This window comes from Cupressus sempervirens, chromosome 2 (assembly GCF_028749045.1).
Source record: "Cupressus sempervirens isolate cs-2001-9-10 chromosome 2, ASM2874904v1, whole genome shotgun sequence".
NCBI classification, from domain to species: domain Eukaryota; kingdom Viridiplantae; phylum Streptophyta; class Pinopsida; order Cupressales; family Cupressaceae; genus Cupressus; species Cupressus sempervirens.
The window spans coordinates 675969079-675985564 of record NC_143119.1 but is presented as its reverse complement, the minus strand read 5'-3'; the positions used below and the strand labels follow the sequence as shown (position 1 = coordinate 675985564).

Here is a 16486-nt window from a genome sequence, read left to right as displayed (position 1 = left end):
TCTTGGGGCTTCTAGAAGATCTCCTAGATATCAATAAAAGGATATAAATTAAAGTATATGATGAAAGAGAAAGAGAATCAAAAGGAGTTATCATCTTGCTAAAAATTGGGCTAACGATGATAAATACTAAGTGTCATGTCCTAGATTTGGACTTGCTATATAACATCTTTCTTGGTCAACCCTGGAGACATACACTCAAAGTGGTACCATCTACATATCATCAATGCTTGAAATTCCCCCACCAAGGAAGAGAGGTTACAATTCTGGGTGATCCTTTGCCTTTTTCTTTTTGTAAGAGACTAGAAGGTGCCCCAATAAATTATTGTCTAGTCAATGAATTTGCTAAGGTTATACCTAGATCTCTCACTATAATGGAATCACCTTCCACAATGATACTAGAGTTATCCAATATTGATTCTAGTTCCTGTAAAGGAAAAGAGAAGGTTGAAGATATTAAGGTCAATACTACAGTGAATAAGGTTACTTTTTCTAACCAAGGAATGCAAACGTATAAGTTTGAAAATGCTTTGTGAGTTGGACAACTAGCACTCTCCCCCTGATCCTTTGGAAAACCTTCCCAAATACCACCTTCTACAAATAAGGATACTATGCATGTTAATAAAACAACCTTTGAACATTGGGGTTCACTTAGCAATGAACACATGGAGTCTAATATCTTAGATTGGCTATATTTTTATGGAAACATATAATGTGGAATTCCCTAAAGATAAGTTTTTCAAGGCTCCTCCCATCATTGAAAACATGGGATATCATGGTACTAGTCTTGGACCTAAAGAAGATGGAATCAAACAACCCCTTGAGGCTAATAGATATCCTAAATGACATGGTTTGGGCTCCTTTAAACCAAAGGTGTCCTTTGCTGACAACTATTGTATAGTTTAACCTAATTTTGAGACTAAAGAGGAGGAATTCTTCGAAGTACCCTTCCAATACATTGAGGATGACCTAGATAACTATGTCCGTGTCATTACCATAGCCAACCTTTCATCCACCAACCTACCCTTCACTAACCCTAACATGATAGATTGGGATCTTCAAGACACACCACTAACTCTTAATATCTATAACTCTGACAAAGTAGTGATGATGCTATTTGTCCTTAAGAATCTCCAAGATTATGAACATGAGATCCAATACAATGAGGAAGCCTAATTTGGTATCCAAGTCAACTCTCTTAGTCATAAAAGTGAAAAAGAAAATAAAAATTAAAAAATAGAGGAAACATCCTCTAGTGAAAACTCTTTTGGAGCACTTTTGGATAAGAAAAAGACAAAATGAAGGACACATCTTCTAGTGAAAACCTCATAGAGGCACTAGAAGAGGGAGAGAATAACTTACCATTTAGATCTTTACCATAAAAAAAGTCATCCATATTGAATGAGGACACAATTCTAGTTAATTTGGGAATAGTAGATAATCAAAAAATCACCTACATTATTGCTACCCTAAGTCCTAAAGAAAAAAAAGGGATAATTGAGTTCCTATGAAAAGAAAAAATCAAATTTTCATGGACATTCAAAGACATGCCTAGCCTAGACACAAATTTACTTGTGGATCACTTAGCAATAGATCCAAAGAGTAAACCTATGAAGAAAAAGTTACGCAAGATGCATCCTAAGGTAGCACTTTTGGTCAAAGTAGAACTACAGAAAATGCTAGAGGCAAAATTCATTTGACCTACTAATTATCTTGAGTGGGTTTCCATTATTATTCCTGTAGGAAAAGAATTTGGGGCATTTGCATTTGTTCAAATTTTTGAGATTTGAATCTCGCATGTCCTAAGGATGATTTCCCACTTCCTAACATAGACATCATAGTGGATTTGATTGATAGATATGAAATGTTGTCTTTAATAGAAAATTTCTCTGGTTACAATTAGATCAAAATATCAGAAGAAGATCAACATAAAATGACATTTACTACCCCATGGGGAACCTTTTATTACCAAGTCATGCCTTTTGGCTTGAAAAATGCTGGCACCACCTATCAATGCACAATGACCATAATTTTTCATGATCTTCTACGTGTCATAATGGAGGACTATGTTGATGACATTCTAGGAAAATATAAGACATGTGATTCCCACATTGTTGTCCTTACCACCTTCTTTGAAATGCTGCAGAAATACAAAGTTTATCTTAATCCCAAGAAGTGTGTTTTTGGGGTTCAATCAAGAAAGTTGTTAGGATATATAGTGTCAAGAAGAGGTATTGAGGTAGATACCACCAAAGTGAAAGCCATCATGGAAATGCCTCCACCTACTAAATTGAAACAAATCCTTAGTTTTCAAGGGTAGTTACAGTCCATCAGATGGTTTGTGCCCCAATTAGCAGATAAGGTTCATCCACTCCAACATTTGCTTTGGAAAGATACTAAGTTTCAATGGGATTGCCTATGCTAGAAAGCATTTTAGAAAGTTAAAGTATACTTGGCTAATCCACTAGTTCTAGTCCCTCTAATTATAGGATGACCATTGGTTATATACATTTCTACCACTTTTGTTGCCTTGGGTTCTCTTTTAGCACAACTAGATGACAAAGGTAATGAGCAAGCCATATACTATCTTAGTTGAACATTAGTTGGCTATGAGTTGAACTACACTACTATTAAGTGAGCTTGTTTGGTAGAAGTTTTTTGCACATAGAAAATACACCATTATATGCTTAATCACACTACACATCTCATTGCAAAGATAGATCCCCTCAAGTATTTTCTATCAAAAGCTTCGCTCATTGGTCGAGCTGCAAAATGGGTCTTGATTTTAAGTGAATTTGACATTTTCTATAAAGATCACAAGGCCATTAAGGGACAAGCAATTGCATACCAACTTGTTGAAGCTCCTCTTCAAGGAGACCATCCTATTATAGTTGATTTTATAGATGACACAATTATGACTGTTACCCCTACTACACAATGGAAACTATACTTTGATGGTTCCATCATACAAAAGGGATCAGGGGCAAGAATTTTGTTTGTTACACTACAAGGAGACCTTATACCTAAGTCTTATAAAATTTCATTCCCTTGCACAGACAACATAGTTGAATATGAAGGATTAGTAATAGGGCTCTATCAAGCTATCAGATGGAATATTAAAAGCCTACTTGTCTTTGGAGACTCTCAATTGGTCATTAGGAAAGTCACAAATGAATATGAAACAAAGGATGAAAAGTTGTTTCCATATCATCTGATAGTTGAGGATCTTAAACAACACTTCACTAAGATAGTCTTTCAGTAGATACCAAGGGCTAATCACAAAGTAGAAGATGTTATGGCCACCATTGCCTCCATGATTGCCATGCTTAAGTATAGTCCTAAGTGTGAGTTTCTTGTTAAGAATATTTTTATTCTTACTTATGAGAAACCTGAATCAAAGCTAGTGTGTGAGATTTTTGGTCTTGAGTATCCATGGGACTTTAAATTTTTTTCCCTACCTTCATCACAAATGATCCCCATATTCCTTTCCACAAACTAAAGCAAAATATTCATCCATCACACTGCCGATATACTATCCTAGGTGATACACATTTCTAAAAATACTTTAATGGACCCTCTTGTGATGTCTCAATTCAAATGAAGCCCAAATGATGTTAGAAGAGGTTCACCAAGGAATTTGTGGTGCCCATTCCAATGGCCAAAGCTCCTCAAAATGGGTTACTATTGGCCTACTATGGAAGTGGATGCCTATGATTTTGTAAAATGATGTGTTCCTTGTTAGCAACATACAGATTTGATATACGCTCCCACTCAAACCAACCATCACACCATGGCCCTTTTCCTGCTCAGGATTTGATCTTGTTGGTCAAATATATTCAAATTCTACAAATGACCACAACTATATTATTGCCACCACCAAGTACTTCACAAAGTGGGTTGAGGCTATTCCTTTATCCTACACCACCAAGAAATAGGTTTTGAAGTTCATCTTGAACTACATTATCTATCATTTCAGTATCCTTCAGGACATCATGACTGATAATGGAACTCCTTTCAAAAATTAGGAAGTTGCCACATTATGTAGGAAATTCAAAATCCCCTAATATTTTTCCACCAAATACTTCCCACAAGGCAATGGCCAAGTTGAAGCCACCAATAAAACCATTTTGAAAATCCTAAAGAAAACTATTATTATAGCTGGCCATGACTAGCACCTCCAAATTGCTCCCACCCTTTGGGCCTACCACACCTCCTTTTGTACCCCCATAGGAGCCACTCCATTTTCCCTTGTTTATGGTTTTGAAGCTATTTTACCCATCAAAATTGAGCTCCCTTCCCTTAGAATCTCTCTCAAGAATCTAATGTCCAAAGAATAATATTGAGTTGGTTGCTTGCAAGAGCTATAACTCCTTGATGAAAGATGCCTCAATGCCATAAACTATCTCCATGTGTATCAAAATTTTCTTCAACTCTAGTTTCACAAAAAATTCAAACCTCAGGAATTGGAGGTGGGTGACTTAGTTTTGTAGCATAACATGATGAACCTCCAGAACTATGAAAAGAAAGGAAAATTTGAAGCTAATTGGCTTGGCCTATTTATCATCATAGCCAAATATGGTTCTAGGGCATATCAGATTGCCACTTCAAAGGGAGATCTACTCCCTAAGCCCGTAAATATCCAACACCTCAAGAAATTCTATGCTTTAGTTCTATAGTTCCTCTACAGTGTTGTTATAGTTCCATAAAACTCCAAAAAAATCAAAAAATTAGAAAACTCCAAAAACATTTGTAAAATGTTCCTAAAGAAAAGACTAAATAGAGAAAAAAGTTCCTAAATTTTTTTTGTTGGTCTATTATCTATAACGCTCATCTCACTTCATTGCATTCCCCCATTTCATCCCATCTTTGTGTAGAAGTCCTAGCTGACTCATGCTTTTCATGCATCGAATAAAAGATCTATTGTGTGTGAGGCATCCATTCACTTCCATCTTTCAAAAAACCTCTAGTCTCTGAGGCATGTTGCTGTCAAGTATTTGTCCTAATCCCATTACATTGAGCTTTTTCCCACAACAGTGACTGCAACAAAACCTAAACAAAATCACCTTTAAGACTTATCAATTTGAGAAATCTTTTCTTTTCATAGCCCTTTCCAATAAACATTTGCAATAGCATCAGACAAACACATTTTCATAGAATAAATCCTTCTTACACATAGCACAGCAACTTTCACTTTTGGGACTTAATGTTCTTGGCAGGAACTATAGACTAATTGACTACTTGGTCATGTTGTCTCTTTTGGTTGATTTCATTTTATGTGTTAGTAGTAGCCTTTTATGGTGTGCCTTGATCTTCCATATTTTGGTATCATCTAAATGGCTCCAACTGACTATATGTGTCATTTGCGATATGATCTATTTTTTACGCTTTAGTGCATGTATGTTAGTTTCAAGTTATGGTTATGCATTACTCACTAGGGGCAATGGGTTAGTAGACTTTCCACCAATGATCCATAAAAAAACTTTGGGTTTGCCTACACCTCTCCAAATGTGTATATGACATTTGTTCCATCATTACTATGCAAACTACATCTATCATCCTAAAGTATCTATTGTATTGAGAGTCTAGTCCATGCAACAAAATCTTGTCATCTATGCTTCTATAGCATATGGTGCATAACTCCTTTTGCAAAATCAAACTGTGCTCTCCCATATAAACACAACTAAATCCCTTGGCATCATGTAGTTAGGATTCATATAGTAGAGGATTTCATTACACACTACTTGAGACAAGGGTTCTATTTGTTTCCCCCCTCCTATGCTAAGCTACTTGATTCCTATGAGTAAAATGTTTGACACATGTCCATTCATTAGGTTCATTCATATTACATTTTTATATTTCATATTTACACTTTAAGTTTTCATCATTTCACTTTGCATTCATAATTAGTATCTTTTTCTGTTACTAACATTTTCATTTAGGGTACATTCCTTGTCATATTAGTACATTCATTGCATTAGGCATTTCATTCATTATTAGATCCCATTGTTCATTACATTTATCCATTAAGTACATACATTATATCCATTGCATTTAGTGACATATATATCATGATACATCTCACAAAGTATATAGTAAATCCATACATGTAAAATAACAAAATGCATACACCTCTTATATCGCCATAGGACCTAATCATCCACACTTTAGTCATCATATATGCATCATAGGAAACATAACATCACACACATCCTACATCACAATGTCAATACAAACATCTAAATAGAGGCTCATCAAATCATGTCATATATATCAAACATAATAAGTGTCTATGTACAGTCCGTATAACTAAAGAATCTTGTAGTATCATCATGCATAATGCATCCTCAAAAACTCACTGCATCTACATCACTGTGTCAAAAATAAAGGCTCTAAATCATGTAACTAGCTATGAGGGCCTTACCCTTCCTGTACCTCCTCCTCATGGAGGCCTTTCCTATCCAATTGATGGCTCTAACCTCTATTGGCCCCTTGTGGTCCATGAGCTAGTTACCTCCTAGAAATCTAGTTGATGCTAATCAATTGGCATGACATCATGATACAATGACTTGTATTAGGTTGCCTCTCGCATTGCTTGTGCCTCATGTTAGTGTGTAGTTAGGGCCTCCTACATCATCATCACCATCCCCCCAACCTATACCACCTATTGGGAAATATCTCACTAGCTATAGTACTCATCTACCCACCTCTGCTAAGTCTCCCTCTCTACCTATAGGGTGGCCATCTCCTATTGTAGAGTGTCTATCTCATTCAGCTCATCTATCTTAGTGTGCATGGTAAAATCACTGAACTCTCCTACATCTATCCTAGCCTACAGTGCTACCAAGGTCTCCTAGGAACTATCTACCCTTGCTCACTTGGCCTGTACATCCCCCTATAGATAGGAAACCTCTATCGAAAGGTTATCCCACCTAACCCTAACTGTATTTGCATCATCAAACTGAGGTGGCCCCTATGGTGCTTATAGTGCATGTACCTATGACCCCTACACTAATGGTGGACTTATTGGTCCTGGTCCTCTCCTTTGATAAAATTTGCACCCTTGAGGACCTTGCTATGCCCCTTGCCCTAGTGGTGGCACTACCACTACATATCCCCCATCTCCTATCCCATCTCCCTCACCTTGTTCTTGCTCTACTGCTGGTGGTGCTCCTAGTACTATGAGTCACACTAGATGATGGGCCATCCACCACTATGTGTATGTAGATGTCATCCCTGCAGCTCCTTGATCCTATCCATGCACCCATGGTACTAGCTATACACCATGACATGACATCCTATCCAATCTTATAGTGGTCCCATGACCCCATAATCTCCCATACTCTCAAGATACCACTAGATATAGAAATCTATCAAGTCTAGTATCCTGAACCTCTCCAAATTGTCATTGCACCCTAGAGGGCATGTATTGTATAATAATATGAACGGCCTGATTGATCACCTAATAGTTTATCTATGTATATGGAAGGTAGATCTAATGCTTGCTATCATCCTCTCCCGCTACTGGTAATGTAGTCCCCCACCACTCACCACCATTATATGGTGTCCAGTCAAACATGATAATCTCATCTAGACATCTCCTCCAAAATCTAACTAACTTGATCAAGGTGTACTAGATCGATGGCCTATACCAACATGCATAAGGCTCCCCATACTATCGAGTCTCTCTCCTTGTAATAGGGTGCATCACACCTATGTGCTCCCATGACCACAACATTAGTAATGTCAATCCTAGATCTATTGTCTATTGTGTCTTATAGGCACACATGTGTAGATCATGATATAACTTGGTTAAGATAGTTTGACTCTAGTAGAAGACTAGAGAATCATCCTATAAAAGACTGCTCAAAACTCATGTCTAGGTGATCAAAAATCCATGCCCAGCATGGTGTGGCACCATCCTCCATATCAGTAAGGCTAGATATCTCCTATGGGTTAACATTTGGAGAAACTGCCACACATCAATAAGAGTCACTATCACCTCTCCAATTAGCACATGGAAGCTTGAGGTTGGTGTATGCCACCACTCTATTAGTGCCAAAAGCTATGCTAAGTGCATCCTCATATCCGGCCACTCATGGATGTGCTCTAACTTGCATAGTCTCACATGACCCCACTCTACCTTTTTGAGTGTCTCTCCTACTACCATCATCACTAGGTAGTGCTCTCATGAACAAAATGTCACTGTCACCATTTGTAGCATAGATAGTATATCATTTATTTCCTACTCTTTTTTCTTATATAAGCATGGCATCATACCTTGTTCACCCCCTGATCATCCTTGTCACTCAATTTTGTTGATTCATCCATATCAAAGAAGATGCCAATCCACATAGATGTGGATTGGCACAATTGACAAACTATGAAGATGCCAACTTGGCATCTCCGGTAGCTATGTAGATGCTAGTTTTCTTGTTGGCAGCTTCTAAATGTCATCTTCAAAGATGAAAAAATGAAGATCATAATCTCTGACCCTAGCTCCCAACTTTTTTTCCCACTTTAGCATCTACACAGATGACAAGATGAACCTTGTTGCATTTGAAGATGACAAGAAGAGTCCTATCATCTTTGTGGTGCTTTTTTACCTTGTGTTGTCATCTATGAAGATGACAGAGTGGAGAACTATCATCTCTACCCTAACCCCATTTTCTCCCTATTTAATGCACAATAAATGCTAATATGAAATGTGTAATAAAAAAATTAACAAGTAGGGATGGTTGAATTACTAGTGGACTCATGTTGGCTGACCTCTAGTGCTCTTAGACGTGCTCTCCAAGTTGTAGTCTCTCAATCAAATCCATCTCCTACTCTAGTTTTATGCTCTCTAGGTGTGTACATGACTCTTCCTTATGCCCCTTGGAGACTTATATAAGCCCTCCAAGGCCCCCTATTGAGCTTGTACCCTTACCTTGACCATGTCAACCCCTATTTGTCCTCAAGTCATGCAAAATGTTCATCTATGTCTTTTTCCTACCATTTCTTTTCTTCTAAAATCCTTTTCATGAAAATTGCCCAAAATTTATTTTTTGCTCCATTTTTGCAAGGGGGTACCCTCCTCCCTTGTCATCACTACAATGCAAATTATAGGATTCCTATCCTCTCTGGGGTAACGTATATTTTCTTTTCTTTAATCTAATATCATACTGACATCACATCAAAGTGGGAAAATGTAGACACTTAAAATTGTCCTAAACGCTATATTAATTCATATAATAACTCCCTTGATACTATAATTATTTATTTATTAAGTAATTATATTTTTACATGTTCCTCTACTTATTTAATTAAATAGGTTGACTTTCCTAATTTTTTTGAATTTAATTTAAATGCATCCCCTCTAATGTATTAAATTGATTTATTGCATAGTGCTTCATAAGTCCCCTTTTAAATAAATTCCTCTAATGTATTCAATTTATTTTAAGAAAATGAAGTGACATTGATCTTTACATCATCCCTTGAGTTGTTTATTCATTTTAGTAAATTTAAGTGAATTGATATCTCCTTTTGAATGTCAAAAATGTTGAAGTAGTGTTTTTCTCTATATGCATGGGAGGAATAACATATTATCTATAATATGAACTAGATACAATGGCCCCCTTTCTTAGGGGTCTTCTCTAGTGGGTTTTTTCTAGTAGGATAATTCTTCTAACCTACCTCCAAAATATGGAGTTCCATATCCTTATGTTGACACCATAAACTCCATACATTGTAATTTGAATTTACAAGAACACAATTCTTAAAGCTCAACCAGTTCTTTTTTTTATAGGAGAGCATTTAAATCTAGAGGCTTTTTCAGCAATTTTTCTGATATGCATATCATACTTTCATAAATTTAGCATTTTGAGGAAAATTACACAAAATATTTTTTCAACTTTTCCCTTGTCATCCTCATATTTCTTTTCCAAATTTCACACAATGTTTGAACAATTTTTTGTTTTGTTTTGTTACTCATCCATTGTGGAGTTCTTTCAGAGACATGGGATTTGTATATTTTGTACCTCTAACATATTATAAGATCATTGTAATCTACCTTTGAATTCTTTTGATCTCTCTTACGATCTTTAAAATTGGAGAAATGAGCAATTTGTGGTCATGTTTTTTGCTTAGCTTCAAAACTATCATCTACAAGTTTAATGTGATGATCAACAGCTTGATTTTACATGAGTCACATTAGTTTTTATTCCTAAATAGATTTGAGGCTTCAAGATCCTCTAATTTTCATTTTCGTTTTGAAATTTGGACATTTTTGTTGCATATAGAGCAACAAGTGTGAGCATGACCTTGATAGTAAGTAACAATCTTGATAGTGACAAAAGTAATTTGTACTAGAACTAATGGGATTAATTGTATTGCAAATGAATTTAATCATTTTCTTCTTGAATTATATTTTCTAAGTTTGACTGTGTAACATTTATTTACCATCAACATTCAGATCACACTACATGATCCATCACTAGGATACAAGAGAGCCAAGGAAGATGATGGATCATATAGTTTGATCTAGAACATTAATGGTAAATAAATGTTCACAATCAAATCTTGAAAAAAAAATTGTTTATATGAATTGTGGAAATCTAATTTTTCTCATTTTCTTCTTATTTTATTACTTCTATTTTTTTTCTTTTTAGAATTTGCTGTGGTTTTAAACCTTGCTTCTTTCTCTGTCCTTAACTAAAGATTTCTATGTAGAAACTTCTAACTTAGGCTCACATGAATTTTTTTCACCTCTAGTAGCAACATGGGATGGATTGAGCCATGTAAAGTAACAATATTGTCAAGTAATATGGATAACATACATCTCACACTTCACAAGGCTAAAAAAATGGATCGTGCCATAACAAGAGATTATTTTGCCTATGTTTGGGAATGGTAAATGGTTTGAATGATAAAGAAAACCCTTATAGAGCATAAAATTATTTGGTGGTATGATATAAATTTCCCACAATGTACAAAAAATTGAGGCCATATGGTGATGAAATGCCTTGAGAAGATTATTCCTATTCAATCTCCACTTTGATGTGCATGCTTTGTCAAGTTTAAAACCTTAGATAGGTCATACATTTATAGTCCTTAGAAGATATATTAGCAAGATTAATTGCAATGGAAATGGTGCCCCCCACCGATATACCATAATACAAGAAATACACATAATTTAAAAAAAAATGATTCCTAGAGAAAACTCTGATATTTTGGTTCTATAACCCTTGCACAAATTTTGTAGGGGAACTATTTTTTTGTTATAATATGTTTTTCTTGTTGACTAGGAAGCCATAAATATATTTCAAATTAAAATAAGATCATTAGAAACCCTATTTTTTCTAATGTATAGTAGTTGAATGGGGTAAATAACTAACATTTGAGAAATTAGTTTTTAAAATAATTTTTTACATGTTTTTCTATTTTTGCCCATGATTATGTAAACTACAATCACAATCACCTCTATGTACCTTATCCATCCATGTTCATACAAAATCATTCCTCAATTCTAGCAACATTTTTAAAAATTAGAGTCATTCCTATTTGCTTCAAAATCTGTAGCATCACTTCTTTTGCATAGTTTTATTGGGTTGGATTTCTTTATGTGAGACAGTTGTATGATATAAATCTTCATCATACTGCATGAGCTTTGACATTGTATGGCATGAATCTTCTATATGATGTAAGAACTAAAACTCAATTGATCTCTATCAAAATAAGATTTTCTGATCTCATTGGCTATACAATTATCTTTTATTTGGATTGCTATCTATTTTAGTTGAAAATCATGATTGTTAGGTAAGAGTCATTGGCACATTAGTAAAAAATAACATAAATAATATAAAGAAGAGTCACCATAACTAATAAGAGTTCAAATTATTATTATTATGAGTGCCTATGGGTTAAAAATTATTCAAAAAGAGTAACATTATAGTCTTGTTAATTTCTAGAAGAGTAGAATTGTCATCATGAAATATCAAATTTACAATTGCAAGGAAATGTAGGTAAGCTAAAAGCTCTAGATTACCACATTATGGAAAACATGAAGAACAACTATAGGTATGTTTTTCAATTGTTCATAAGAATCAATTTCCATAAAAATATATAGAATTTGTTTTAGTTGAAAAGAAAAAAAAGATCATGGACCCTTGTTAATACAATTTTCTGGCAAGAAAATGCCATATTATTCAAGAACACCCAGAAAACACCCGTCATCTTCATAATTAAATATAAGATCAAAATTTACCATAAATTGTAGTTGAGAACACCCAACCTTTTTTATTAATACTGAAGCTATACAACTAATATTTTAGAGATAAAAATTATATATATTTTTTGTTAACTCTCTACATCCTCTTTTTATCAATAATGTGTGAGCATGTTGTCTTATTTTCTATATATAAATAGATATATAAGAGCTTCATATTAAAACTATTTTTTTTAATTTGAGAACAACAAAATTTTAAAAATTTAACTTAAATATCTGAATCACTATGATTGCAAGTTTTTTCAATATCGACAAAATGGAATTTAGATGTACAACCTTGATTTGACATAATTCATGAATGAAATGTGGGAAATTTATAAAATATATAATCCTACACTGCATGCAGACCATTTGACATAATTTGATCTCAAAATGGTATGGTATACAAGTATGTAAGAGTGAAAAAGGTTAGGGAACATGACCTTTTGTACAATTTTTTTCAATCAAAGTGGTATTATAAACAAAAAGCCTAGTTTACAACCCCTTTGATAGAAATGGTCAAATAAATGTGATGCACAAATAGAGGATTCAAACTTTTTGACCACATATCTCAAAGAAACATTGAATCCACAATGTGGTGTGTGAGTTATTAGTAGATATTGGTAAGCTTCATGAAACTCATTTTTTTCAATCTAATAACTACTATAGTAACTATGGCTTCAACAACTAACATTAAACCAACAACTTTCTCATTTTTACTTAATAGATTTGTTTCTCTACAAGTCTCTCAAGAACATAGTCTAATGATCACTTCCTAAAAGGAGCTAAAGAAAGATATAAGGTATTTTTATACTCGATTAAGAAAAATAGGGAGAATTCTATTACCTATTTTGGTGTTTCAACCTATGATATTGATTTGAAGTGGCATTCTCACTTGGTACAAGCAATTGCTTATAGTAGACATGTTAAATATGATTGGAAAGGTATTAGAACATAATGAAATGGATTCTAACATAAGATAATGAAATAAGTTGGCATTGGTTTTATAGGAACCTATTTTGAAGAAAAGTCTTAAGACCAGATGTAAGCACTAGTTGTTTAAGGTACTTATTGTTAAATAGTCATAAATATTTTTCTCTCTCCTAGAGGTTGGTACATTTATTTTATATATGGGATGAAGCTTCACATAAATCAATTCCTCTCAATTATATAACAATTAAGAACTTGTTATAGTAGTAGAATGTCATCCAAAAAAAAAGACTTATTTTTCTCCCTTGTTTCCACAAATAAAGGTCTTTTTTTTCACAAATTTATTATAATGATGGGAACAAGATACATCTAATGAATTTTACAATGAAAACATTCTCTTGATCTTTATATTATTTATTTAAAAACATTATTATTCTTTAAAGGATACTAGCTCAATGGAAGAGCGTCTGCTTTACAAGTAGGAGGATGGTGGTTCAATTCCATTGTGCCCTAATATGATTAAATGAACTACCAAATAAATTACCAAATAAACTACCAAATATATTATTAAATATACTACCAAATAAGCTAGCAAACCAACTACTAAATGTACTACCAAATTAACTACCAAATATACTATCAAACCAACTATCAAATAAACTACTATTTAATAACAATCAAAAATCAAATAAACTACCAAATAAATTACCAAATATACCACCAAATTAATTACTATTTAACAACAATCAACAACCAAATCAATGATAAAAATGACCAAACTAATGATTAAAATAGTTTAGTCATAAATTTGGTTGCAAATTAATGATCGACAATAAACTACCAATGGTCATGTCATCAAAATTGGTCATATATCTATAAATTATTAGTAGTTTATTTAGTCATATATTGCTATTTTTGTACTAGTGGGTTATAGGGAAACCTATAACCCCTTTCAACCTATTTGATGACAACATATGTCCCTAGGGGTCCTAGGACCCCTAGGGACATATCTGACATGTTCAAATAGGTCCAAAGGAGTAACTTGGAAACCTATAATCCCTTTCAACCCATTGATGACAACATATGTCCCTAAGGGTCCTAGGATCCCTAAGGACATATCTCATTATATGTTTAAATGTGTTGAAAGGGGTCATAAAGAAACCTATGACCCCTTTTAACCCACACAATGAAAACATATGTCCCTAGGGTTCTTAGGACCCCTACACGCATATCACATACGTTTGAATGGGTCAAGGGATCACAGGGTAACCTATGACCCATTTTGACCCATTCAATTATGCCAACGTATGTCCCTAGGGGTTCTAGTACCACTCATGACATATGTAATATGTTTGAATGGGTTGAAAGGGGTTATAGGATAATCTATGACCCCTTTCAACTCATTCGATGATCATATATGTCCTTAGGATTCCTAGGACCCCTATGGAAATATCGCATATGTTTGAATGGGTTGAAAGGGGTCATGGGTACCCCATAACTCCTTTAGATTGTTAAGTACATAGATAATGTCTTCTAATGGATCAAAGGGGTAATAGTGTACCAAATGACCCCTTTTGACCCTTTTGATCACATTATGTGTACTTAGGAATTTTAGTACCCCTAACAACATAGAAAATCTTCTCAAATGGATCATAAGGGGTTAAAGCTTACCTTATGACCCCTTTTGACCTATTCAATCATATTATGTCTTCTTTGGGGTCCTAAGACTTATAATGATATAGATAATGTGTTCAAATGGGTCATAGGGTAACCTATGATCACTTTTAACCCATTTGATCACATTATGTATGTTTAAGAATCCTAAAACCCCCAAGGACATAGATAATGTGTTTGAATGGGTCAAAAGGGGTCATAGGGTACTCTATGACCCCTTTTGATCCATTCGATCCAAAGAACCCCTAAGGACATAGATAATATGTTTGAATGGCTCAAAAGGGATGATAGGGTATCCTATGACTCTTTTTAATCTTTTAAAACTAATATATGTATGCTTAAGGGTCCTATGACCTTATAAGAAATACAAATTAAGGGTCCTCAAAAGAGATCATATGTAATATTACCAAAAAAATTTAAAAAATTTAATTATTTTTTATGAGGAAAATGTTTGAATATATAGTCCACTGATATAACTAAGAGGGGGGGGGAGTGAATTAGATATAGAACTATCATCACAAAAATTAACTTTAAACAAACTTAACCATGTGAGTAATATAAACTGAAACAACAACAAGATACTCATGCACAATTAACACCAAATATGTTAACTAGTGAAATCGTTTATCAGAGGGAAAACCCTAGTGGGGATGGTAGCCACAAGATGATGTACTAATATAAATATTCCTTGTTAGAGGATAGACCCTTATAGGAGTCTGTTACAACATTTAGTACATATGAGTCCCTATTAGGAGACTCTAAATTCCTATTAGGAGATTTAAACCTTATTAGGAGTTGTGGAAGATAGCTAGACCCATTGCTCAAATAGCTTCAAGGTTAAGATCAAAGAACCCATTGTCCAAATGATCTTTGTGTTATTCCTTGTAGAATAATAGAACTAAAATGTATTTCCTTCCTCCATCTCTATCCTATCAACTAGACTTCTACTCCTCCAAATCTTGTAACCAGATCTCGTACTACGCATCTAATGATCTCTTGGATTTCTTACATACATTCAATAAGCATTATGCTCCTTCTTGAACTACATACTAATACTTTTCATTCCTCTTGATCCTCTCTATCCAAGTCTCTTTTCAAACAAGGAAAACAAATTTTCTTTATACAATATCTTCATAATAATTCCTTGAGTTAGCCTTGAGGCTTTCTTAGTTCAATAAAATAAGATAATGAATTAATTCACAATTACAACAACAGCATCAGCTTATAGTCTATACAAAACTTTACATGTGTGAAACCATGTCTTGTGCACATGCTAGCATCACCATACAATAATCCTCTATCACTTTTATTTTTGCATCACTTTCATTACATCTAAGATGAAAGATAATGATAAACCATCAAAACTATGTTTTCCAATGCTCTATTTCTACATTGCTTCTAGTAAAATAGGTGTAACTTCCATACAACATTGAATTAGACTTAGTCATTTGAACCATGTCATCTAGACAACCTTAGGAACATGTCCTTAACTATGCATCATTTGAAACTTCCTCAACTTTTGTACGTACTAAGATTACTGACTGCTATTCTTCTAGTCGTAACACAATTACTACTATGTTGACATTAATAACAAATACAATCATGAATGCAACATATCAATATTATTCAATGCTCAAGATACTC

The 16486-nt window shown here is 34.1% G+C and overlaps 1 pseudogene; it reads left to right on the top strand.

Moving 5' to 3' along the window:
* The first annotated feature begins 371 nt into the window (after nucleotides 1-371).
* The window catches only part of LOC149575167 (uncharacterized), a 44264-nt pseudogene continuing 28149 nt past the window's right edge, over nucleotides 372-16486 (top strand).